Below are 26,526 nucleotides of genomic sequence, written 5' to 3' on the forward strand. Positions count from 1 at the left end.
AAACCCGCGTTACATGACGATCTCAGCTCGTCATCAGCACACGACTACCGTGGCTGATGACGAGCTGAGCTCGTCATCAGCAGCGAAGGGGTTAATGAATTAGCACTAATTAGCAAACAATCAGTAATTAATTACAAATAAATTAATACTCACCCTATTCCCCTATAAACCCCACCACCTGCTCCTAAAATAAGGACACATTTAAAATAATTATTACCAATTATTAATTAATACTAATTAACAACCAATTAATAAAGAATTAATAATACATTAATTCCCAAAATTAACACTACAAAATATAAATTAAATACATAATAATAAATAAAAAATATGAGTAAATTTATTGTAATTAAATTACTTCCCACCCTATTCCCCTATAAACTCACAAACCACTACTAAAAATGACACAATTAACATAATTACCAGTTAATGAATTGATAATAATTAACAACCAATAATAATTAAATAATAATAAATTAATTCCCACAATTAACACTATAAAATTTAAATTAAATAAATACTAATGCTTAAAAAATGAGAACTAATTTAATATAATTAAATTACTTCCCACCCTATTCCCCTATAAAACCACAACCCGCTACAGAACTCAAAAAATGCAAAATGTTATTAAAATAAAACTAACTTCTAAAAATGTAACGCATATATTAAAAAACAAAAGCAATTCTTATACAAAAAATAGATCACATACTTTTAAAATACATACTAAAATACATAACACTAATTAAAACATCAATATTGTAAACATCTATATTTTTGGAAACAATAATAATAACTTTGATATTTTCCAAAACAATATTCCTTACCTGCAAGTCGATATTCTTGGCCACAATATTCCCAGCCAAGATGTGTATTGCAGCTCTGGAAGCTAAACAGATGGCAAAACTGATTGATGAGCTGTCTAAGAGAGTCCTGTGAATTAATACAATAAGCCCTTCCTGGCATCTCCAAGTCAAAAGAGGTGGTACTAAAGTTGCCCTCCACTCCAGCAACTGTTCCTCCCCACTTCCAGATAGTTTATCCCTGCTGAGTAGTCAGCAGGTAACACCCATTTTCTTTCCTGGTCCCAGAGGCATGCCATTCCATCTGAGTCAGAGTCATCAACTCTTGTGTATTCAGCTTTGGGGCTGTGATGAGTGGCAGGACTGACTTTAGTATTCCAGAGACTCAATCATTTATCAACAGGAATCCATTTTTTATCATATTTAAATCCGTTCATTTTTGCCAACATTTATATAGTTCCATTCATATATGAATGAGGCCACCCTGGCTGAATTGAGGATTCCTATGTACTTTAGAATATAGCCACGGATGGTTTTGCATCTGAAAAAATTAGGACTCGTTCAGCCTTTGATGTGAATGGAAATATATGAATTTTGGCGAAAATGAACGGATTTAAACATGATTAAAATGGATTATTGTTGCTAAATGATTGAGTCTCTGGAATAATACATAATTTAGCTGTGCGACTTGCATTGGAGCGGCATGACGCTCCATATGTTTTGGAATTATGCATTCGTGCTTTGGGGTATGGCACAATACAAGTCTGCACACAACACTTGAGCCTGGAGCTTCCTTGGCATTTAAAATGAAAGATAGGAGTACAAGTTGTGCATTCTTCCACATGCAGAGGAGAACTGAATTTAAGGTATTCTGGCCCAGACAGCCAATAGTGCATTTAAAAAAAAGTTACTTTTCTGCTAAAGTTATCAAAATTCTATCCTCACCCGTAAGATTTGAAAATTAAGCAGGAAATAACTTTACAGCATTTTTTTAGACCTTTTCTAAGCGGAAGTAGAAACTTAGACTTTAATCCATCCTAGGACTAAACGTCTTGCATGTGTCTATATAGTGAACTAACATTTGGGCAATATTTAACTCTAGGGTACAGTAAATTCAATATATGCTGTGCCCCATCTTAATATATTAGCACTCTCCCCTGGAGGCTTACAACGTTTCATACCTTGCTGAAGCATCTTAATCTTTCTACTCAAACTGCCTTTGCTTCTCTCAGCTGGAAACATGCAGTAGTAATTCCACTTCTGAAGAACCCTTCATTGGATCCCTCTGTACTAAGAAATTATCGCCCTATTTCTTTTCTCTCATTCCCACTGAAAATCCTGGCAAAACAAATAAACAGACAATTATCACTCAGCTGTTTTGGCGTTTTGTGGTACCTGGAGAAAATACTTCCTTTCCTACCCAAGCTACCCAGAAAACTGCTGTCCAGGGAGTCATCTGTCGTCAGGACTGTGGAAATGTTCTCTACTTACACACTACTCAGACTCCCCTCGGGCACTTTATTCAGAACTCTGCAGCTCATCTGGCACCTCCACATTTCCATGCGCCACTCCATTTCCTTGTTAATGAGGCTTCCATTAACCAGCAGGAATAATTTTAAGGCTGTCTGTATCACATATTGTGCTCTCACCAATACGGGGCCTCACTATATCCAACAATTGGTTCACTCCTGTATACCGGCCCACACCCTTTGTTCTAGCAATCTCTACCATTGCTGTAACTGACCAGTTTAAGCTTGCCAGCCGAAGAGGCCCCTCTTTCAGTTACATCACTCTTAAACTTTGGAACAGGTTACCTCTGTGAATAGTCGCCAAAGTCCCTTTGCGGTTGCTTTCAATAAATAATTGAAAACCTGTCCCTTCTAGATTTCCATCTATTTCACATCCTCTGCCTGAACAGAGTCTTAGCAGCCTAACCATAGCACAGTTGTATCCCTGGCAGAAACATATTTTTAGGTCTCGCTGAGCCAGCGCATGCGCTGCTCTGCAAGACATTTAGTTAGTCGCATTTCAAAGTGCTACCAGCTGTGCTTGGCCACTAGCTTGCGGCCACGCGCGCAGCCGCCATTTGGCTTTCTGCATTCCACACATGGCTGGATCAAGGCTTTCCTTTTAAATGGCCCTCCCCCTACCCCACAACAGAGCGCACGGGCCGCGTCACTTTTTCCACCTCCTGCGATCACTTTAAATTCCCTCCCCGTGATCACTTTTGTGGCCACGCGGCCTGCCGCTCACTTTCATTTTCTTCCAGCGTGGCCGCGTCACTTTTTATGACCTTGAGCCTTATGCATTGTGCACACTTCTATTGATTTAGCCACACTTATTAGCCACAGCTCTGCTTTCGGCTCACTACCTGGAACAACCAGGCCATGGTAAACGGTACCCTTTTGCTCACACTTACATAGCTTCCGTCGGCAAACATCCATTTCATGGTCCCATTCCTCTCCTCAAATCATTGCTCAGCCTTCTTCTCCCACTGGCCATCCCTAGCCTCAATAAGCAGCTTGTTACTTTCCTCTTGAGCAGCACCCATTATTTAGCTTGTCTTCCTGTAGATTCTTTGCTTGGCCACGCCCCTTGCTGCTAGCATCGCCTCTGCCGTCCCCTAGTTATGCTGGCGAGGTGGGCGCACGCCATGTATATGATGTGTCTCACATTGGGGTTCTTCCACTCCCTCTTACCTGACTCTGTTTTGTGTATGGGTGCTTAAGTTTTTTTATGCCGACGCAACTCTCGGTGTCCTCAGGATGGCCAGAGCTGGGTCTTGACTACTGCTTCTCTGCCTTTGATCCCGGCTGTTTTTGGAGGGGGCAGCAACTGAAAGAACCCGGAGGCAAGTGTAGCCTCAGCAAGCTGTGCAACTCTGAGACCGCCCTCAAACAAGTGTGAGTACTTCATCTCTTTTTGTGCACAAATATATCATCTCTACAAACGTGTTGAAACACCTACTTGATGATGGAAGGCAAAACCTTCATGTCGAGTTCGAGCAATATAAAACCTCAAAAAATCAGGTTCACCCATGAATCACCCAGTGACCCAGCCTTTGAGTATTTTCTCTGCCCTGCAGAGCTGGGAAACCAATTGTGCAACTTTCCTCCTAGCAGTGGAAGAGAGGAATCCTTTGACACCCCCTCCCCACCCTCAACCCTCAGGCTTTCGTGACTTTGGCCTTTATTTGGAAATTCTGCTCAGGAGGGTTTTGAGTGGCATTCTCTAGCATATGAATGTTTAACCATCTTTCCACCAGTACCCTTAACCCCTCCTTTGCTAAGAAGCTTCCAGGTATCGAAAGCTATCGCTATTGGCCGTTTTCACCCTCAGTTTAAGCCTTGCAGTGTAACTTAGCTTGTGAAGCAGTAACATTTCACAGACTGCACTCTGCCCGCGGAAGCCTGTTGTTGTCTTACGTCATAGTTAAAAGGAACGGACAGTAACGATGACAAAAGGTTGGCGCTCAGCAGCGCTTTATTGCTATTTGACCGGCCAACCTTTCCGGTTCTGAAGCAAGTCCCCAGAGGGAACACCCATTGTTTTACACATAATAAATCGGTTTATATTTTTCCAAATTAAATTCAGATGCTCAAATTTGCATGCAAGTACTTTTTGGTGGTGCATGTTGCACGGTTGATGAAAAGTCTGCAAGATGATGATTTGGACCACATTGGCTCTTCTGGTCTCTTTACGCTGAGATTTTGACCTGGTATTCTTCGGAGTCTTGAGTCGACAAAAGTGTAAGTAAGGGTAGCTTTTGCCTCCTCTCAAGATTAACTCTCACCCCACATTCTTGCTGGCTCCTGTTGGCACTAAAAAGAAATTAAGCTCTTTGGTAGGGATGATCTAATGGATTCCTCCCAAGACTCACTGTACATCACCTACATGCTGCTAGGTACGTCAGTGAGTAGGCACTCAGTCTTCCACCTTCTTTTTTCCTTTCGGTTACCCAACAGCTCAGATCTTCCACCGCTGCAGTACAGCCTGGTCAGGGTTTCTTATGATCACGAGTACACTGTGTACTCCGTGTCAACTGAAGCGCCCTTTTCTCCAGAGTGCGATGTCAAGTGGTGTAGGCGAAGGGTGGGCCCCTTTGTCTTAGGAATGCGGCAGGGAACCCAGACGTCCTGACGGCATTGACCCGCAGGAAGATGCCATCTCCCTGGATGGATCTCGGCAAAGGAAGAAGCTCCATCAGCAGAGGTCTTGAGGAAGGCTTCAACTTTCTGTCACAGGTACTGAATGTAGAGTTTTTGTACCTTTTATAAGACCATATATGTTTTTGTAAAGCAGTTTTCTGATAGGGAAGCAAATCTACATGTTGCTAAGATGACTTCTGCCTTCTGCGGTTCCTCTAGGGTCTTGATTTTGATTTCCAGACTAACTGAAGACAATTGAAAATGTGGCCACAGGGAAACATGAGTGGACATAGTCTTCGAACTAAAACCCTTTATCTTGCAAAATCACAGTACAATTAAAATCTGTAGAGAGCATGTATAAACAAGCATAGCTGCTTCATGTTAGACACCAAGCTTCTTCAAGGCTGCTCCAGAGGCATATAGCTGGTGTGTGAATGTACCAACAATGGGGTTAGATTTTTAACGCTTTAACAGTCAAAATAATACACCGTCCATATCAAAGGTCCTTCTTGGCAAGAGTGAACAAGCATTAGCATAGCCAATAGGTCTCGCCTTTGGGACCTTATAAGTGTTTAGCCATGCAACAGTTGATGTTGTTGCACCAAGGATATTGTGCTGAATAACTAAATACTTATAAGGTCCCAAAAGCGAGACCTATTGGCTATGCCAATGCTTGTTGTCATATATGTGTGTGGTGTAAATACCCACTGCAAACTCACTTAAGGCAACATATACGTTAGACTTATTGGGAAGTTAAATAGGTCAAACTGGGAGTTCCAGTGTAGAGCTCTAAATATAGAGGTGAAGCCCATGCACTTCATTTCTGCTTCTTCTGTTCAGCAGTGGTAAAGTGCACAGTCTTAAAACTAGCAAAAATAGGGTTAAGAAAACGGTGACAAAGTTAGAGAGGCTGTTCAGAAAAGGCAAATTTTGTTACAGGGGGTATTAAAAAGAATCTGAACTAAAATTTAATCAGAGAGACTGCTATCAATTGATCAGGGTTGATTACATAATTGACTGACGACAAACATTGCACCAGTCATAACATTTCTTTGAAGCAGATAGTCTTCTCAAGCCTTTCATATAGGACAATTTCTGATTTTATTTCACTTCCCACGAACTAACATTTGTTATTTTTTACTCATTATTTGCAAGTTTTTGTTTCCATATCACATTTTAGTCCAATTTTTTTTATGCGAAAAAATTTATCTTTTATTTGTACATTTCAGTTTGCAGATTTATCAATGCAAGGGCATCTAAACCACATTTTGCCTTCATCACTCACACGTTGTTTCATGTAATTCAAGTTTACACTAGTGCCAAATGTTTTATGTTTGACTATCCCAGCCCTAGACTTCATACCAAAGGGTGCAATCTATCAAATCTTGATAACATTTTCAAGAAAAAAAATCTGACTTTAGTCTTCTGGATCATCAGAATGAAAGAAACCAAAATGCCCATTTGACAGATCGTTTTAAAGAACAAGTGTTTTTAAAATTTTCAGTTGACACTACTGACAATGCCCCTTAATGACATCCTATAGCCATTTCAGGTAAACAGACATTGAAATAGTCAACATTTTGTCGGACCAGAATATAGGAGCGGTAAGCAGATCTGACAAATGAACACTGAAATCTGAAATGTGGTCCACCAAATGTGGCCATTTAGGAGTGGGGCCACCCGTTAATGTTTATTCCCAAATTCAGCCATCAAATAACAATAACTTTTAGAAATGTCAAAATCTGCTTAACTAAATGAATGTCGAAATCCCAACAAGTTGCCACTGACTGAAATTCTAACACATAAAATGAGTAGACGAGCAGTAAATCAACACAAGAAATCGAAGTTGATTAAATTACTCTCTTTAGAATGAAATGCTTTACACAAGAGCATGCTTTGTTTTGGCAGCTTCCTCTAAATAATTTGAGGGAAAGGTAGCCAACTCTCATTTCCTACTCAATACATGAAAGCAGCCTTGTCCTTAAGTAGTGAAATTGTGTTCGATATCTCTGGACAGTCTTGAGGAAACAAGGCACGTGATTTAGAGTTTGGTGGATGGGTTGCTCCATCACAACCATGATGGATATCCTGTCTGCCGTATTACTAGGTAAAGGCATCCAGTGGCACCTGTAATGCGGCAGAAGTCACTTTTACTGAATGACGTTCACTTGATTTGCAGTGCTGAGTCTTGCAGGCACCATGTTGGTAATATTCTTAGTATGCTCAATTATACCTTGTAAGATGGCCACCATGTATGTACTACTTTGAAGACTTACAGTCAACGCAGTGCTCTTTCATGCACAATTGTTACAATTTTAAATAGTGGCTCACATTTTGGACATGCTAGCGTGAGACAAACACATCGCATGAAGAGGTGTTTTTCCTTACAATAAAGCATTCTGTGTAGTTGCCTTGAGTTTATGTCCTTTTTCTCTACTGTTAAGCAGTTGCTCTGGAGATATATATATATGGTCCAGTTGAAGGCATTCACTGAAACGTGCTGACCGTCCTTTCACGTTTGCACTAATGGTGTTGAAAAGAAAAAAATAAAGTCCCTCTAGGAAATTTGATCGTGGACTCCCTCTGTGCCGTGGAGACTCTGGTTCATCTGTTTGGGACCGTGTTGGGTTTTGCTGAATAAATATATATATGTAGAGAGAGAGAGACAGACTGAAGAAAGAAAAGGTTACAGGGACATTATAGGTAAGTTCATGTTTTACCCACACAAAGCCATAGAAATTCAACGGTATACACCTGTTACAACGCATTTGTTACAACGCACTACCGTTACAACGCGACTTTTACAACGCATACCATTACAACGCATTGCGCTGGGGGGCGCTCTAGGATAGGGAATAAGTATAATTTACTATCCAACACCTTCCCTAGGGTCCACGGGGACTGGAGTTAGAATAGTAAATTATACTTACCACTATCCAGCACCTCAAAGCGCTATGCTTTGTAATGGTATGCGTTGTAATGGTCGCGTTGTAACGGTAGGTAGTTGTAAAAGTATGCGGAGTACATGGTACATCCAAATTCAACAGTTATGGTTATATTTCTATTATACTTATGATAAGAAAGAATAACTTGTGGCGTAAAGTTACTTAATGGCATGAATTATAGTTTCTTCAGATAAGTATAACTATAACTGATGAATTTCTACGATTTTGTATGAGGAAACGTGTACCTTACTATAACATCCCTGTAACCTTTAATTTTTTTTAGGGAATTTCTATGTTGTTTTTTAACGTAAAGTAATATATAATTCCCATAAGTTGATACAACCAAAGCAGCGGACGGCGGGGCTTGGCCACAGGGCCTGGCCCTTTGGCAAACCCCCCTGCATGCATTTAACCCCTTCAGCCATGAGCATCAGGGGTATGGTATGCAAGTGCGTGAGTTTTTTTTCCATTGGCCCTTGGATCCATGGGACCGCCACGGGAACCCGCGGATCCTCGATCCGGTCAAAAGAAATATTTTTGTGAAATTTCTTGCCCATGGGAGGTCCCTCAGTTTTCACACTTTATTTTTCTCTCCCCGGGAAAAGCGACAAGCAAAATGGGGGCACAACTTTCCTTTCAGGCTGTGGCCAGCCAATCAGGGCTTTGCTTTTTCCCCGGATCAGTGGATTTCCGCAGGTTTCCCGTGAATCCCCTGTGAATTGCTATATAATTCTTTCTTTATTTACTCCAAAACTGTCAAACAGATTTACACCAAATTACAAAAAGCACTTTTTCTGGACCAAGATCAAGCTTTCTGCCAAATATGGTGCAATTCTGTTCAGCGGTTTGGGCTGTAGAGGTACTAAAAAAATGCAAAAACCCCATAGACATTGCATAGGGGGAAACCTTTTTGGGACCCCTCCCCTTTTTCGTGGTCTTGCTTGACCAAACACTTAAACTTTCCAAACAGCAGCTAAATTAACTGGGACACTAGTTTTTAAGATTTCATGTAAATTTGTCAAATGGCACCAAAGTTATTAGCAAAACAAAAAACTATTTGTCTGATAAAAGCTGGTTCTAACTATACCTAGCTACTGGCCATCAACAGTGGGATATGTATACATATATGTACGTATAGGTTTCACTTAGCCGATATATACTTAACATTTTGTTGTAACGGCCTATGCATGGTAAAAACCTGCGTGGCAAAGGCAATACATGATCAATGCAGTGAGCGCTAAAGGATGCGTGGCAAAGGCATGCATTGTTCCATCGTACATCCGTCTGACATATTTCAGATCCTTTTTCTATTTAACATATAAACACAGGGTTGCCTCAGCAATGCCCAAATCAAAAGAGAGGTGGGGGCATCATTTGCTAGCCATGGCGAACGACCTTTACATCGCGGTCTTTACACCACGATACATTTACATTGCAGTCATTACAACGCAAGTTGTTACAACGACTTGCGCTGGATGGCGCTCTACACTAAGGAATAGTATGATTTACTATTCCAACACCTTCCCTACTATTACACACACTGGAGTTGGAATAGTAAATCATACTACTCCTAAGTCCAAAACCCCAAGCGCAAGTCGTTGTAACGACTTGAGTTGTAATAACCGAGATGTAACGTACCGTAACTAAATGATCATGTTGTAACGTCACATATTCGCTCGCCATGGATGTTATTGTGAACAAACCGGTGTCCCTTTAGCTTCAAAATGTACTACTCAAATGGACTAATGATATTATTGTTATGTTAGGTATTTCACAGATCTAGCTCCAAGAGCAACCAACGATTCTTAAAAAACATTATTGAATCAGAAGCATTTCAAACTCAAGGTTTTGTACATAAGACAATATTGAGGGCTTGAGTCACAAAACCTTTTTTGTGCTCCTATGTTCAATTTAGGTGCAAAATTAACTTCGTTTACGAGTATAAATGTACAATTAATCTCAAAATATTAACTGAAACTCTTTAAATGATTTACTCATGCATCATTTTTGTGACGTTAGATTTTCTCCCAGGAGCAAGAAAAAGGTGCTCAAACCCTGGGGCTTAACAATAGCTAGGTTTACCTTTTCAGCACATTTTTAAAATAATCGTATGGTCATAAAACTAGGTATCCTATAGAACCATTGTGAAACTCATCATGTTCTGATTAGGTGGCACACCAGTTTTAAATCTTTTGTAGTCGAAATATCTTATGTTGTTTGCTTGTTTGTAAATGAAGGAAGAGATGCTGACTTGTTTTATGCCAAGATATTTTATGAATGCTTGCTTGGACCTAAACTAGACTGGAAAGCAATTTTGAACTTGTCCTACAATCTTGAATCCAGCGTGGTCTTTTCATATTTCTTTGATCTTTTTTCACACGATACCTGCACAAAAAATATAAAACACTCTTTACCAAACATTGAAACTATTAAAAAATTTACAAATGTTTTCAAAAGTAGAGTTCTTGACTTTTAAACATGAGCTAAAATTTCAAACAATTATAAATAAATATTTTTTAAATCTATACATATCCAGATAGATCTGATGATATATAATGAACAATCGCACAATTCAATATAAGGACCTTTAAGTTAGTAAGAAAAGATTTGTTTTTTCAATTACTTATCGAAACTGGAATGTTTTCTCCTAGGAACATTCTGCCGCTAACCCAGCTATAGGCTGGAAATACTGCCTTCAGGAATATCTGTTTCAGAGTTTTAGCTCTATATGGTATATTCTTTCAATTATTCAGCCCTTGCTTCATTGAAGTGTGTAAGGAGTGGATAATGACACGATCCTTTAGGGGTTTCTTAATCACTTATTTTCTTTTAATAGACAACTAAGCTCACTAGGGGACATTTGAAAAAACTAAAAAGGACTGAAACACACTGTAACGTTTCATAACTCTGTCTCTCCATATTGCCCCTCTCGTCCTCCCATTCTAATCTTCTCCCCTCCTCATTTGCCTTCAACATTTTCATCTTCGAGCGTTCCTATTGTACCTGAGTATATTTGATTAATCTTGAGTCCACTAACCTGTTTCTCACGTGAATCGTAATTTAAATTGATTAAAAATGTGTGTGTGAATATATATATATTACCTACTGGCGGTCACCAGTAGGTAGTTATAGTTAGGATCTACTTTCCTTAGGATATCCGCAACATTCTATTGGGAATAACTTTGGCGCCGGTGGACGAATCTTCGCACATTTCTCCAAGAAAATGGCCCGCTCCGCTCCGCTCCTTCCTTGAAAGTTTGGGGGGGATTCGTCAAGCGGGGGCCGAGATAAAAGGGGGGTCCCAAAACGTGTTTTCCCCATGTTAATTTCCATAGGGCGGTCAAACTCACTTTTAGCCCGAACGGCTGAATTGATTTCCACCAAACTTGGCAAAATTGTAGGGACTGGTAGCCCGATGTGCCTTTGCTATGTCTCAAGATATGTGCTCCAGTGGTTTTTGAGTAATTTGGTTCAAAAAAATATATATATCTATGGCAGCGCCCCGGTACCCGCACCGGGGAGCGCTCCAGGCGCGCCACGCTACTTGCGCACAGAAAGCTGATTGGCTCTCGCGTGTCTGTAAACATTCGAAACAGTCCGGAGCGGCCGCCATCTTGTGTCTCGGTAAAATCGAGACATAAGAGGTGGAAAAATCAAAGGGGGAAATTACCATAAGGGGGCAGGGATAGACCCCCCCTGATCCCCTAGGTTTGATGTGGGGGCCATAAAAGGGCCCAGCGGCGCACACCGGGGAGCGAACCGGGGAGCGTACCATGGGGAAAAAAGAATTACAGACTTTTCCAAAAATTAAGCCGTTTTTTATAAATTGGAGGTAGTTCTAAAAAGAACTGTTTTTTTCTTTTTGTTGTTTTATATTTTTTAAATGTTTTTTTGAACATTTTAAACTTTTTTTGGGTTTTCTGAACAGTTTTATATATTTTTTGTATTTCTCATGGGGAGAAACGAAAAAACAGGGAATTGAAAATGGATCAACTGGAGCAAAAAAAAAAAGAAAAGAAATAATTAGGGTTTATTGGGGCATTTGTGGTTGTCCCCAGCAAGGACGATGAGCTTTACGCTCTGTTCTCCGTAGGAGATGGTCTTCCCACAATATTTACAGATAATTCGGAAATCTGCAAATCGTGGCTGAATGCAAGGCATCGTCTCACTTGCCTCTGATCCCGACGGAGTGGGTTGCTTTCTTTTTGAGGTGGTGCTTGTGGATTGGGGAGGGTTACTGGCCAGTTCCCTCATATCTGCAGCAGAATAGTTTATTGGATGCTTGTGCTGCATGTGGCGAATCATCGTGTTGTTTCCAAATGAATATTTTTTATTAGGGTTCCCCCTAGAAAGTTCCATGCCACAGATTAGGCAAGTCACCTTGGCTGCATTTACTTTTTTCTTCCCCTCTGGGATCGAAAAAAACTCCCATATAATGTGTGGTCTTGGCTGGTATGGGGTATTTTGTTCTTCAAGCCATCTTCTCCTCCCCTCTTCCTCCTCCTCCTCCTCCTCTTCCTCCTCTTGTTGACCACCAATGAAATCTTGTGGTGGTCCTCTTGGTGGTTGTGGTGGTGGTGCAGATGCACCAGCTGCTGCTGCTACTGAAGCCATTATAAAGATCAAAAAGGTACAGAGAGGTACAAACAGGTCTTCCTAAGTCAAAGGACAAAGTCAGAATAAGGAAAAAAGGTGGGGTCTTTCATTCTTTTGAAAAAAAAATGCATTGAACCAATGAAAAGTATTATTTTCAGGTCACAAGACCAGGGGCTTCATCATTATGAAATCAAAACTGTTATGAACCAATGAAAAGTGTTATTTTCAGGTCACATGACCCGACGAGCTTACGCTACGCGCCCCGGGGCGCGTCGCATAAGTGCGTCGGATGCCTACATTGCCCGATCGTATTCGCTCGAGTGCTTCCGGGTGCGCTTACGCCGTGCGTATCACGCGGATGCGGCTACGCGATACGTCACGATCATGTTTTCGTTCACGATATTGGCGCAAACGGGACGCTCCCCGGTACGCGCCCCGGGACGCTTCATAATACTACGCTTTCCGGGGCGCTCACCGGGGCGCTCACTGGGGCGCGCACCGGGAGCGCTCCAAGGCAAAATTTTTTTTTTTTAAAACAATATACAAAAAAAAATTTGCCTAAATTGTAGGGACTGGTAGCCCGATGTGCCTTTGCTATGTCTCAAGATATATGCTCAAGTGGTTTTTACGAAAATTAACTTTGAAAAAATATATATTGGGCTACATTGGGCTATATATATGTTAGAGCCCAAATGTAGCCCAATGTAGCCCAAAGATGGCCACCAGAGACAAAAAAAAACAAATGTAGCCCAAATATCAGCCAGATGTAGCCCAAATATAACCCAATGACAGAATGTCCCAGAGTGTTCTAAAGAACAACTAGAGCGCTAACAGTCTTACTTATAAACTGAGACTTATAGTTAGGAATTAGCATTTAAAAAACCTTTGAAATTCACTGAAAAAACCATAGGTTTCACACCAGTTATAGTTAGGAATTAGCATTTAAAAAACCTATTAAATTCACTGAAAAAACCATAGGTTTCACACCAGTTATAGTTAGCTGGAAATTTTACTGACATAAAACCATTGAAATTCCCACGTTATAGTTAGTTGGACTCACTATAACTTGCGCGTGCAATGCACTGCTGATGACGTCACATATTACATCACTCATGACATGGTCAGTGACATCACTCATGACATCAGGTGCTAGAACGAATAATGTTAACGTAGTGCATATATTAAAGGCTCAGAACTGTATCACCGTTTTCCTCAGCATTCTCCCTCCATATTTTGTGTTTAGGCCACATTTCTAAAATGAGACTTTGAGAGAATATGTCAGGTAAATCGTGACCATTAAACAGTCGTGATCTCCACAACATAAAGTAACAACATGGTTTATATTTTTAGGTCACCACATGCCCAGGACGTTTGAAGAGCGCCAGACTATAAAGGTAGGGTTGTTTTCTTATTATTCCATGTATCTGAAAGCAGTTTGCTATTCATTTTTGTAATAAGGAAGTGTGAACAGCACAGTTGTGAGTTGGATAGTTGGTGCTGGTACAGGGATATGCACATTTGGCTATGAACAACGTTATCCATCTGCCTCTGAATGCAGTGTCGTCTTTGGAAATGTGTCGTTTATTTCTTGTATAGTTCTGATATTATAGCATTTATTACGGTCTTGATAACTTGTAAATGTATTGTGGCAGGGGAGTTTGCTCCAGGTCGGTGAGGGCGGCCCACTCATGCAGTGCAGCTGTGTGACACATGGATTCAGGCCTCCTCACCTCGGCACACAGTAAAGAGGCACCCCCATGCATGGAGCTGTAAACCATTGTACAGAAGGGGGTTCTAGCTCAGGCGTGAATGCTCTACATACTTGGGCTCCATTTAAAACCATCCTAGGAGGAGGTCAACAGCCCCACTCCTTATTGCCCCGGCTCCTCGCTAAGGCCATGCCCATTCTCCCTCTACAGGTATATGATGAAAAACAATCTTGAATCTAGTGATTGTCTCATAATAAAAATTAGTAGACTCCTCTCTTTACTGAGTCAATGTTTTACCTTCTACAGATCCAGCATTTGCACATTCTAGGGTATAGAAAGTTCAAAAACATCTTTATGGAGCTACTAATTGAGAATAATAGTAAGAATGCTACTTTGCAGAGAACACAGAATGAACCTGGATTGGCTCAACAATACAAAATTATGTTTTAGAGCTGAAGCATTTATATCCCAAAAGGCTAATTAGCTGTGGTTGTGTAATGAGCTGCTCAGCAAATATAAAGTAAAGACATTCTGAACTTAGAATGTTATTTTGGATTTCAGACTTCTATTTTTAAATATATTTGTAGGAACACCTTTGAATTTGCTACAGATATGCTGAAAGTTAGCATATCAAAATACATTTATTTTCCAAATCTGTCATATGACTAGTACTGTTTAACTGTCCTTCTTTCAAAAATTCTGAACATTTCATTTATAGCTCTCCCTTTTCTGTTTTCTCCTTTTTTTACCTCTCATTCTTTTACTTTTATAAACGTCCCTCCGTTTTAACCAAGCTGTAAAATTAAGCAAAAAATCTTAAAACAGCATTTTTGCTTTGTGATAGGTTTTATTCTTTCTACTTTACTCTGGACCAGATGCACAGAGGTTAATTACAGCCCGAAAGGCTCAAAATCACAGGGTTGGCAATCATAAATAAGCTTTAGGCAATGGGCAAATGTCATTTTTTGAGTCAGAAAAGTCTGACTTGCAAAGGGCTTTTGGGACCCATTTCAAATTGCGATATAGTGGGGGCTTGAAAGGTTCTCCCCCTCCCATTTGTAATATGGATTACAATGTATTCAATGTAACTCCACTCCACTCTACTCAACACCACTCTACGCCATGCCACTCCACTATAGTCTACTCCACTCCACACAAAGCCAGTCTACGGCACGCTGCCTTTTGCTACTCTACTCTACTCTGCACCACTCCACACCACTCTAAACCACTCTACTCCACCCCACTCTGTGCCACTCTACTCTGTGCCAATCTTCTCTATACCAATTTACTTCATTCCACTGCATGGCACTTCAGTCCACTCTACGCCATTTAATTCCACTGTATGCCACGTTTTCCATGTTACTCCACTTACAACTCTCTGAGCCACTTTATGCCACTCTACTCTACTCTATGCCATTCTTCCCTATGCCACTCCACTCTATTACACAGTGCTACTGTATGGTACTCTACGTCAGTCTACTCTGTCTCACTCTACAGTACAGCACTCCACGCCACTCTACTCTATGCCATTCTCTGCCACTCCACTTCACTCTACACCACTCTACTGTTAGCCACTCTGTGCCATTCTACTCTAATTCTCTACATGCCTCTCTACACCACACCACTCTACTTCACCTCTACTCTAAGTCACTCACCTCAGTGCCACTGAACTCTACATCACTACGCTGTAGTCTGTGCACTCCACTCTACTCTACGCCGCTCTACATTATGCATACTCTACTCTACGTCATTCCTCTCCACTCCCTGCTACTCCACTCTGCGCCACTCCATGGCGCTCTAGTCTATGCCACTCAACACAATGCCACTCTACCGCCACTCCACTCTATGCCACTCTACTCTACAGCACTCTACGTTTTCCACTGTACGCTACACTATACTACTCTATGCATGCCACTCTACGCCACTCTACTCCACACCACACCACTTTACTCCAGTCTACCATCAGGTTTGCCACCCCACCCCACTCTACTCTATGCCACTCTGCTCTATGCTACTCTACTCTACTCTATGCCAGTCCACACAATGCCACTCTATACCACTCTATTCTACTCCACTCCACTTTACACTACTATACGGCACTGCACATTGCTCTATGCCACTCCACTTTATGCCCCTCTACACCACTCTCCCGTATGCTACTTTCTTCTATGCCACTCTACTCTATGTCAACAGCTGCCACGCTACTGTACAACATGGCTTAAAGACAATGGCAAAGCCAATAGCTCTCACACAGGTGAGGCTGCACCAGTGGTTGTTGGCCAGGTGTACTCATGATGTATGGTTTCACATGTGCTTTTTTTTGTCCCCTGGTTTTACTGTCCTATTTGCCTCTAGACCAATGTTTGTTTCAGCAGGTAGGTGCTAATTACCTAGTTTGGTATAGTCCACTTTGGGACCGGTGACTTTCCTTGCATTATACAGATTCCAGCCCTTATCAGAATGTAAACTTTGCTTCTTGTTTTCAGCTGGAGTCCCACGGTCTTCGTATCCGCTGAATATTTGAAGGCTTCTGACAATTGTTGGTGGTCATGCATGTCTTTGCCTCAGCGGTGCTTGAGGTTGCTGGCCTGCAGTCTGTGTATGTGTGTGAGTGCCCTCAGGCTTTGAATCAGGTGCCTCCACTGCTGCCTAGCAAAGTGGTGTTTTGGCCTGCACTGAGTATGGGGTGCTTTGAGCGGTAAGAGTGGTGACTTAATTTACTGCTGCATCCTGCCAATGATCTACTTGTTTATCCCATTGCTAGCCCTTGACTTCTGGCTTTTCCTACTACTTGTTTGGGTGCTGTCTGGTCATTCATTGCTGTGGCACCACAAAGCCGGTGCTACTGTTCTTCTTGTAGTCTGTCAGTGTAGTGGTTGCACTTAAGGTGATGGTCAATTGTTTTCAACAGTTTTCGGAGCCTCACAGGCAGGGTCATACTTAAGTGGGCTGCAACAAAGATGCTAATGCTGTTAACTTTAGAAATATTTCAGAATGGGTTATGAACGCCCGGCGCCAACTTTTAATTCCTCCACCAGCAGTGCCTGATCTGGGAGTGTGTTCTATCCTATTGCATTATGGCAGTGTGCCAGGTGGCAAGCTATAGTCATGAGACATAGCACACCCTTGGTGAGTCCCTTCCACATAACAGTGTCATTAGCTTGTTAAAATAAGTGAATACTTATACTGAGAAACCTAAGGACTCCTTTTAGAAGGACGAAATTGAATGTGCCTGCATTTCAGAGACATTGCGTTTATTATTTACTGAAGTGGCATAGAGTGGAATTAAGTAAACTGGTATAGAGAAGAGTGGCACAGAGTAGAGTGGCACAGAGTGGGGTTGGAGTAGAGTGGTTTAGAGTGGTGTGGAGTGGTGCAGAGTAGAGTAGAGTTGCAACTGAATTTATTTAACACTTCTGTTAGACCTGGCACCATTGGCGTGAGTCTCCCTTCCATTTTTCGCTGTTGCCTCATGTATTTTTCTGGTAATAGATGCTTTGGGCACTGTGCCAATACTGTCCAGTGCCACAGTGCAAGTGCTCCCTACTGTAAATTGATGTATTGATTAGTGGTCAAAGTCAATGTACAGCAGTCTACGTTGGTACATGTGGAGTCAGAGCCCTGATACAGCCGGTACGTCAAAGAAGTTGAAGGCCTTGCAGAGGAGCACATTCGAAAAGCCCACCAGAACCTGATTGTAAAGCTGAATGAAGACATGCTGCGTCGTGCCATAACACAGAGCCATCATCAGTACAAAGCAGACCCTAAAGGCCGTGACTACCAGGTTTGAAATCAGAAACATACTCACTGGTACAAGCAAGTAAAGTGCGATAAGACCTCAAAATTGGACAAGATGACCAGGTCTAGACAATAAGGGTGTTGAGTAATGAAGTTGCCAGTCCAGCTGTGCGTTAAGAATGCTGCCTTTACAGCACCCGCTCCCAAGGGAGTGTAAGGTATGGTGCGGTTAAATTCCTGAAGCTGCAAACTTGCTTGCTCCAATTCAAAGCAAAGAAACAGGTGCCAGGTGGGCTGCATGGATTGAGGCGTTTGATGGTTTCATAGACGTACCAGAAGGAAAAGACGACAAGAAAATAATGAAATAGTAGAAAAATATTGCAGGTGATGGAGTAAAAGAGGTGCTAAAGTAACTATCACAAAATGAAAGATAATGGAAGTGTTGGAAACCAAGTTCAAACTGATGCTGAATGTCTACTATGAAAGGTACATCTTCAACAAAGCACCACATCAGGCTGGTGAAACAATGGTTTAATGTGTTGAAAGACTTGATATACTTATGAAACACTGTAAGTTCTGTGACTGTAATGATGAAGAAGCCATGCCCCTCAGGGTCATTGATAGTTGTCTTTGAGATTCCTTCAGGAGACGCATGTTGAGAGAGACACTCCATTTAGAGAATATCGTAACCTGCTGCTGAGATGGAAGAAGGAACAGTGCATAGCGAAGCAGCTTTGATCTTGAAAAGCAAACACAAGCAGAACATAGATACACAAAAGGTGACGTCTCTGAAGAAGAAGCGGTTATGCTTCCGATATGAGTTTTCATTCCCCCACGAGGGTAGATGTCCAGCCACAGGACAGATATGCAAAGGTTGTGGGAAAGAACATTTCTTCATAACGGTCTGCAAAGTGAAAAAGAAACTAAATGCGTCAAAGAGATAAGAGAAAATGGACACCAGAAGGTTGCAGTAGCATTCCGGCCATGCCCACAAGGCCAAAAGGCAACATCAAATATGACAAGTAGAAATAAAACAAAGTTGATTGTCATCTAGTTCATCATACAAAGGCTCGTCAATGTCAGTATCAACTGCCAGAGAAGAAGACGGATGAGGTAATGTTGACTAAAGAAGGACATGCACATGTAGGACTAGCTGCTTGCCAAGATCAAAAGTCAAAGAAGAATCACACAACAGAGTGACAAAATTCAACTGTGTGCTGTTTTAAAATTACATTAAAGGTAAATGGTTGCTCCATGCCTTTCATTATTGAGATTGGTGCATTGTTTAATTTCATGCCAGTAGAAAAGTTTAACAGGTTATCTCCTGTGCCACGCCTTATCCCCTTAAACATGAAGGAATGCATGTGGGCTGCTATTAAACCACTACAGAGTCATGGGCCGTTAACAGCAACCATGAAACACAAAAGAACATCAGTTCAAGTTCCGATTCATATTTTTCAGGGAACGTCAATAAGTGCATGCCTACTAAGCTTTGCCACTGTTGCTGACATGGGACTGATATCTCTCAACTACAATCTCGGTGCCTGTCTGGAATCATAAGTCAGTTCGAGTTGTTCTTTCATACCCAAGGAAGACCCAAGAAAATTAAGGTTCAACTTCATATCAATGAGGACATTCGCCTGGTTGCCCAACGGCCCCACAGGGTCGCTTTTCACCTACAAGAAGTTGTTGAGAAAACACTAGAAATGCTGCTGAAGCATGACATCATTGAACCCCCCACTGGTCCTACGCTATGGGCTTAGTTGTGGTGCCGAAAAAGAATGTGCGGTGCAGTGCACATTTGTGTTGTTATGTGCCAGGCCAACAAAGCAATAGAGCGAGAAAGACATGCTACTCCTCACATAGCAGATATGATCATGCAGCTGAACGGAGCCAAAGTCTTCTCCCGTCTTGATCTGAACAAAGGATACCATCAACTGAAGCTGGAAGAGAGCTGTATGTACATTACTACTTTTTTGACTCCTTTTGTTTTGTTCAGACTGACTTTTGAAGTATCTTCGGCTGAGGAGATATTTCAGGATGCCATTCACCGAGCAATTCAACTTATTACACTTGTTTGTAAATACAATGGCATCTTCCTGGTATTTGGGACAACACAAAAAGAGCATGATAAGGCTCTTATACAAGTGTGCCATTTACTTGTTGATGCAGGTCTCACTTTGAATACAGCAAAGTGTAAGTTTCACAAGACCAAACGTAAGTTTTTTTTGCCCAAATTAGCTGATGAGGGAATGACTCTTGACCTGGATAAGTTGCAGGCACTGTCATCTACTTGTCCATCCCCAAGATGTAACCATGCTACGATCCTTCTTAGGCATGGCCAATTGTTGCTCAAGATGCATTTGTGACCTTGCTACAGTGATTACCCCATTGAGAGACTTAACAAAGCAGAATACCCCATTCCAGTGGTCTACAGAATGCAACTAAAGTTTTAAGGACATAAACCACGCAATTGAGAATGCAACAAAAATGGGATATTTTCACCCTAAGTTGTACACTGAGATCACAGTAGATGAAAGCCTAGGAGAGAATCGTGCCCAACACAGTAGCCATCCAAATGCTCAGAGTCACATTGTGGCCTACGCCAATAAAAACTTGTCTGAAACAGAACATGCATATTCTCTGCCGTAAAAGGAGAGTATGGCTGTAGTGTGGGAATGGAAACATTTTCATTTGTTTCTTTATGGAAAACACTTCACTGTCATTACGGATCATAATGCTTTGCTTACTATCCTTGGAAGTAGGAAAGCCAAGATGCCCCCTTACTTCAAGGGATTGAGGTTGCGACTAAAGAGTTTGACTATGCGATTGTACACAAGCCGCGGAAAGATCAGAACCCCACAGATTACTTTTCATGAGTTCCGTTACAATGCCACATTTCAACATCCAAAGAGGCTGAAGAGTATCTCAACTTCATTGTGAGGTCCAGCACGCCAGCAGCTCTATCTATTGAACTGAATGTTCCTGCGCCCAAAGCAGACAATACATGGTCATCCTCAAAGACCTCATTACAACGCAATTGTGGAAGAAAAGTATTCAACCCTTTGATGTTGAATTCAATTTTTTTTAAATGTAATTGATGAGCTATCCATTACCCAAGAGGGTATCATATTTAGAAGCTCAAGAATCGTCATACCTGAAAGCTTGAGATAGCAAGTCATTGAGCTGGCCTATAAGGGACATTGTGGCATTGTAGCTACCTAAAGAGCCCTTAGAGATTGTGTGGTGTTCCCTCGCCTTAACAAACGAGTTGAGAAAGTACTGAAAGTGTGCCATCTTTGTAACTATTTATCCCCTAAGATGATGCAGCACCCTTTGACAATATCTGACCTTTTACGCATGTTTGGGAGAGAGTTGCAGTTGATTTATTAATAATCTCTAGGAAATGGACATCATCTCGAGATAGTCATTGATGAATATTTGCGTTTTCCTTTGGTGGAAGACTTTTCAACAACCAATGACAAAGTCATTGAGTGGCTTGATGACATCTTTGCAACGTAGGACATCCCTGCTATTCTCACATTTGACAATTGCCTGCCTTTCAGTAGCAAAGAATTCAAGGAGTTTCTTGCTCAACTCAATGTCAAGCATCAAAAGAGTACATCTCTTTGGATCCAAGCCAATGGTGTTGAACAATTTATGGGCACCCTCAGAAGGGTAATTCAGCGAGCATCGATGAAGGCAATCAATTTAAAACAAGTCAAGTGTCAAGCCCTTCGTGCCTATTGCTAAACACCTCACTCCACAACTGGTGAGAGTCCTGCCACCCTGCTATTTCGGAGAGCCATAAGACCCAAACTACCACTGTGCACAAAAGACTGATCGATGAATACCCAGAAGGTTTGTGTCACTGACACTTCTCAAAAGCACAAAATGAAAATAAATGCCAATCAGTGCTGGCACACCCAGGAAAAGGTCATCAACAAAGGGGACTAGGTACTGGTCAAACATAAATGGAAGCGGAAAACAGATACTTCATTTGCTGTCGCTCCTTTGAGGGTTGTGACATGCAAAAGACACGTGGTGGCAGCTCATCTTCCTGGAAAGTTCCTCAAACGGGACTCGTCACACTTCAAATATCTTCTTCAGTGTTCGTCGGCTCCTGAGATCACGAGTGAGGCGACACCATCTAAATGTCCTGATCAAGCCTCTGAGCCTATGTCATCGGTGCAGAATGAAGGAGCCACCCAACTTCTTTTCGCCACACAATCTGGCCGACCAGTGTGAGCGCCTCATTGAGGAAATATGATATTAAAGTTGTTTGTGTATTTTTTATTCAACCAAGGGGGACATGTAGTGTCTTGAGATTATGTGTGCTAGGACCCTTTTGTTTCTGGGCAAACTCTAAAACAGGAATTACGTAACCTGCTGGGAGGTGTTAAGATGTGGTTATAAATGTTGTGATGGAATGCCTACAGCGTGTGGTTGTATGCTGAAGAATAAAGACATCTGTTATAGAGCTCCATGTGTGGCATGTTCATTTGCACACCTGGGCTGCGGAAGACACTACACTGGCTAAGCTCATGTGGAAACCGAAAGGGAAAATCCAATTTCAGGGAGATAAGTGGTATTTAGAGTCCTGTGGCCATCACACCATCATGCCATTCAAAATAGTCTGGCTGCGAAGGGCAGAGAGTCACTGTGTGCCATTGATTTGAAAAAACTATCTGACAACCTGACAGCAAACATGAGACTTATATGTGAAGCCTGGATGACCATTGCATATTTAATATGTAACCCCAGCAAAACGGATTATGTGTTGGCTTCTCAACAAGACACCTGTTTCAGTTCGATTCTGGCTAGCTGAAATATGAAATAAAGGCTAATGTAATTCCTCCAACGCAACTTTTCAATGCAAATTGTTTTTCACACTCTTTTTTCCTATTTATGTATCATCTGAATAATGCAAAGGCACATTACAAGTTAGCGCTTTTGAAACCTATGCAGTGTAAAACGTCAATATTTCTAATTTTACAAATCAGAATAAGTGAAACATGCTTTATTGGTTTACATTGCTAGATTCCGACCTGCGAAACTCCAAATGGGGGTGCACTGAGGGATAAACTGAACTTCATGACATCCGTCCCTTTCTAGTTGGTATTACTGCTTCGACCCACTCCCCCCAAAAAAACCCTGCTTGCTTAAAATAGGGACATTATGCTATTTAGGCATGGGACATTATGCTATTTAGGCATGCTCAGAGGGCTCTAATGCCAAGATCCCAAGCAGAAACTGGAGTGAATGCTCATCTGCTAATCAGTGTTAGAGCCAAAACAAGGGCACATAGCTTTTTAGGCTGTTTTATTTCTAGCACAGTAGCCATGCTGCAATTTGCCACTGTTAGTCGCTAAGGATCTGATTACTATCTTGGCAAAAGGGATACTCCACTACAAACGTGACCGATATCGCGTCCGCCATATTACCAATTCTATAGGATATAACAAAATTGTAATTTGATGGACGAGATATCCATCACATTTGTGACAGAGTAACCCTGTCTATCAATATTGTAATCAGGCTCTAAATGTGTTGACACTGGAAGAGGAACTGTGAGAAATTGGGTAGTCAGGTTGATGGGGGTATAAGCTGTCCTCAAGCAACAGCCACAATCCTCGGCAGGGTGAACCATCATTTTTTTTTCTAAATTAACCTGTGCTTAACCCTCTGGTAACTTGACACTAAAACAGTCAGGTTTAACTTTGAGGCAAAATGTAAAGTAGTTATGCAGCACTTAAATAGTAATAAAGTAAAAACACAACACAAGACAAATTCCACACCAATTTAGAAAAATAGAGTCTATTTTATGAAATACTTTTGTACCAAAACAACTAAAATCCAATCAGTAGAACCAGAGTTATGAATTTTTAAAGGTTAAAGTGAAAAATAGTACCTAAAAGATCAAAGCGCTATCCGTGGACCTCTAGTCTTGCAAGACTGTAAAAAGGCGAAGGTTATGGCTGACTATGATGGAGTCTGGTCTCTGTTTACCTTCAGACTTAAAATCAATTTCCTGAAAACATTTCTAAAAATGTAAATTTTCTCGGGGTAAGGCAGCCAGCAGTATCCAAGGAGAAGGTGTTATTGTTGGGGAGTCGCTGGATGAAGTTGTGGTGAAGACTCCTACATTCAGACTTAGTCTCTTTTTTGGAAGTCAAAATTCTCCAGTAGGGTGTAGCTACATGATATAGCCAAAAAGCGCTCCACGAGGCCAGATACCCTTCGGGACAGGAGTCACTGAACAGGATTTGCTACTGTGGAGAAGAATGTAGGCCGACCAGTGGTACCCATGGGGCATATCAGTGAAAAGGTAGGTCCTGGTCTTCTCTTGGTTCTGAGGGCACTTTTTGGCAGAAAGTTTTTTTATGACCCAAGTTTTGGATTTGGGCTGACAGGGCACCTTTAGCACCACTTCCAATGGTCCAGTACTGAAGCAGCACCGCTTGGAGAGTCAGGACTTTGGCTGAGTCCAGGTGCGAGTTCAAGAAGGTTGGAGCATTTTCGGTCCCTGAGGCTCTGATCAGGAGCCCGGCCAACTAACCCTTTGAGTCACTCTGGAAGTCTTGAGTTCAAGCAGAGAAGCAGGTCTCAACCAGCAGGGTGGTCCTTCGATGACACATGGCAGACTTTAGGGAGCAGGGCAGTCATCTTGGTGCAGCAGGGCAGTCCTCTAAAGTCCACAGTCAGCAGAACAGTCTTCTGAGAGTCCTTCCGCAGGTCCCAAAGTAAACTGCAGTGTGGGTCTGAGGGTCCTACTTTTACACCTGGTGTCAGCTTTGAAGTGGTAAAATGTCTGTGGTTTTCTCCCCGTAGAAGTGTCTCAGATTTTCTGTCTCCCTGCCCCGGTCCCAGTCTGTCTGCAGTCACAATAGTTATTTGAAGTTATTTGTGTATGAGCTGAGGCAGGATCTTTGCAGTGCAAGTTGGGCTTTGCACAACTCCACCCTCGCATCATAACGTGTATTTGTAAAGCGCACATTCACCCAGAAGGGTATTTTGGTGCTGAATAACAGATGTTTGTTACCCCGCTCAATCGTGCTCATTTTATCGACCTCAGAAGAATGAAAGACTGAGTGGACCTGCTGGGATTTGGACCTGTGACCATAAGTTCAAACACAGGCCCCTAGAATAGACCCATTAGTCCACTTAGCTACCCAACCTGGATAACCCTTCCTGCCAATGCCCAGTCCCTCTATTGTGTGGCTGTCTGGGAGGAATACACAAAGACCAACTGCTAACTACACCTACTAATGAGACACAGGCTGCTAGTACCAAATGGTAAGGACAAGAAACTGCAACTTTCTAAATGTGACATTTTCAGAACTGTAAGTTAAAATCTAACTTCCCCAACAAAGAGGGCTTTAAATTACAATTCCTTAGACATTAAACATGATATTTCTACCTATTCCCAAACAAAAGCTATCACCAGCCGTGGCCTTTGCAAGTAAGAGCAGTGGGGCAGTGTGGGGTGGGGGGCGGATTTTGAAAGACGAAGACATGGGAAAATTAATTCTTTATTTAAGTTCCCCTCAACATTGTCCCTCGAAATACCCCCCACCTGGCCCACCACCCCACTGCTCTTACCCTCATGGGCCACGGCTGGTTATCACTTATTAAATGTAATAAGGCAACCAATTGTTATCCTATGGGAGAGGTAGGCATCACAGTGGTAAAAAACGAATTTGGAGATTTTCACTACGAGGACATACAAAATTTGAAAGTACATGTTAGAATACAATTCCTTATGGGCTGTTTAGAACCTACCTTACAGTTGTCTTATATGTAATACAATGGGATTTTTAGGTCTGGCAAGGGTTTTATTTTGCCAAGTCGAATTGACAGTTTAACACTGCATGCAGGCTGCAATGACAGGCTTGAAGCTTATTTTAAGGGGCTACTTAAGTGAGTGACACAAGTGCTGCAAGCCCACTAGTAGCATTTAATTTGCCACCTCTAGGTATGTGGTATATCACTTTACTAGAGGATAATAAGTAAATTAAATATGCCAATCAGCTTTAAGCTAATTTTATCATGTTTTAGGGAGTGAGCACAAGCAAAATAGCACTGGTTAACAGTGGTAAGGTGCACATAGTCCTAAGCCCACTAGTAGCATTTAATTTGCCACCTCTGGGTATGTGGTATATCACTTTACTAGAGGATAATAAGTAAATTAAATATGCCAATCAGCAGTAAGTCAATTTTATCATGTTTTAGGGAGTGAGCACAAGCTAATTAGCACTGGTTAGCAGTGGTAAGGTGCACAGAGCCCTAAGGCCAACAAAAACAAATTCAGTAAACCATGAGGGGAGATGGCATAAGGTTTAGGTAAAGACCACCCTAAGGCTGAAAGGTATATAATGAACTTAATAGAATGTTGCCATTATTATGGCTTGCATACATAGGCAAAGAAGCTGTTGAGAGACAATGGTTGTGCACAATACAGAGGTGGTGCATATTCAGTGCGACCCACTAGGGTCTAGCACTTGTGAACTGTGCTTTCATGGTAATAGAGCGCCCTCCCTTGATCTGCACTTGGTCCACCCATTAAATGGTGTGCCATTTCACAGAGTGG

General features: G+C 41.7%; 1 protein-coding gene across 14 annotated transcripts in view; it reads left to right on the top strand.

The window, feature by feature from the left end:
- The window catches only part of NRCAM (neuronal cell adhesion molecule), a 967,670-nt gene that overhangs the window by 148,503 nt on the left and 792,641 nt on the right, over nt 1-26,526 (top strand). For all 14 annotated transcript variants that reach the window (XM_086919453.1, XM_086919434.1, XM_086919444.1 and 11 more), the window contains exon 2: nt 13,840-13,883. The gene's annotated coding sequence lies outside the window, so the exon portion shown is untranslated. The remainder of the gene's footprint in view (nt 1-13,839; nt 13,884-26,526) is intronic.

The sequence above is a fragment of the Lissotriton vulgaris genome, chromosome 1_1 (genome assembly GCF_964263255.1).
Source record: "Lissotriton vulgaris chromosome 1_1, aLisVul1.2, whole genome shotgun sequence".
NCBI lineage: Eukaryota > Metazoa > Chordata > Amphibia > Caudata > Salamandridae > Lissotriton > Lissotriton vulgaris.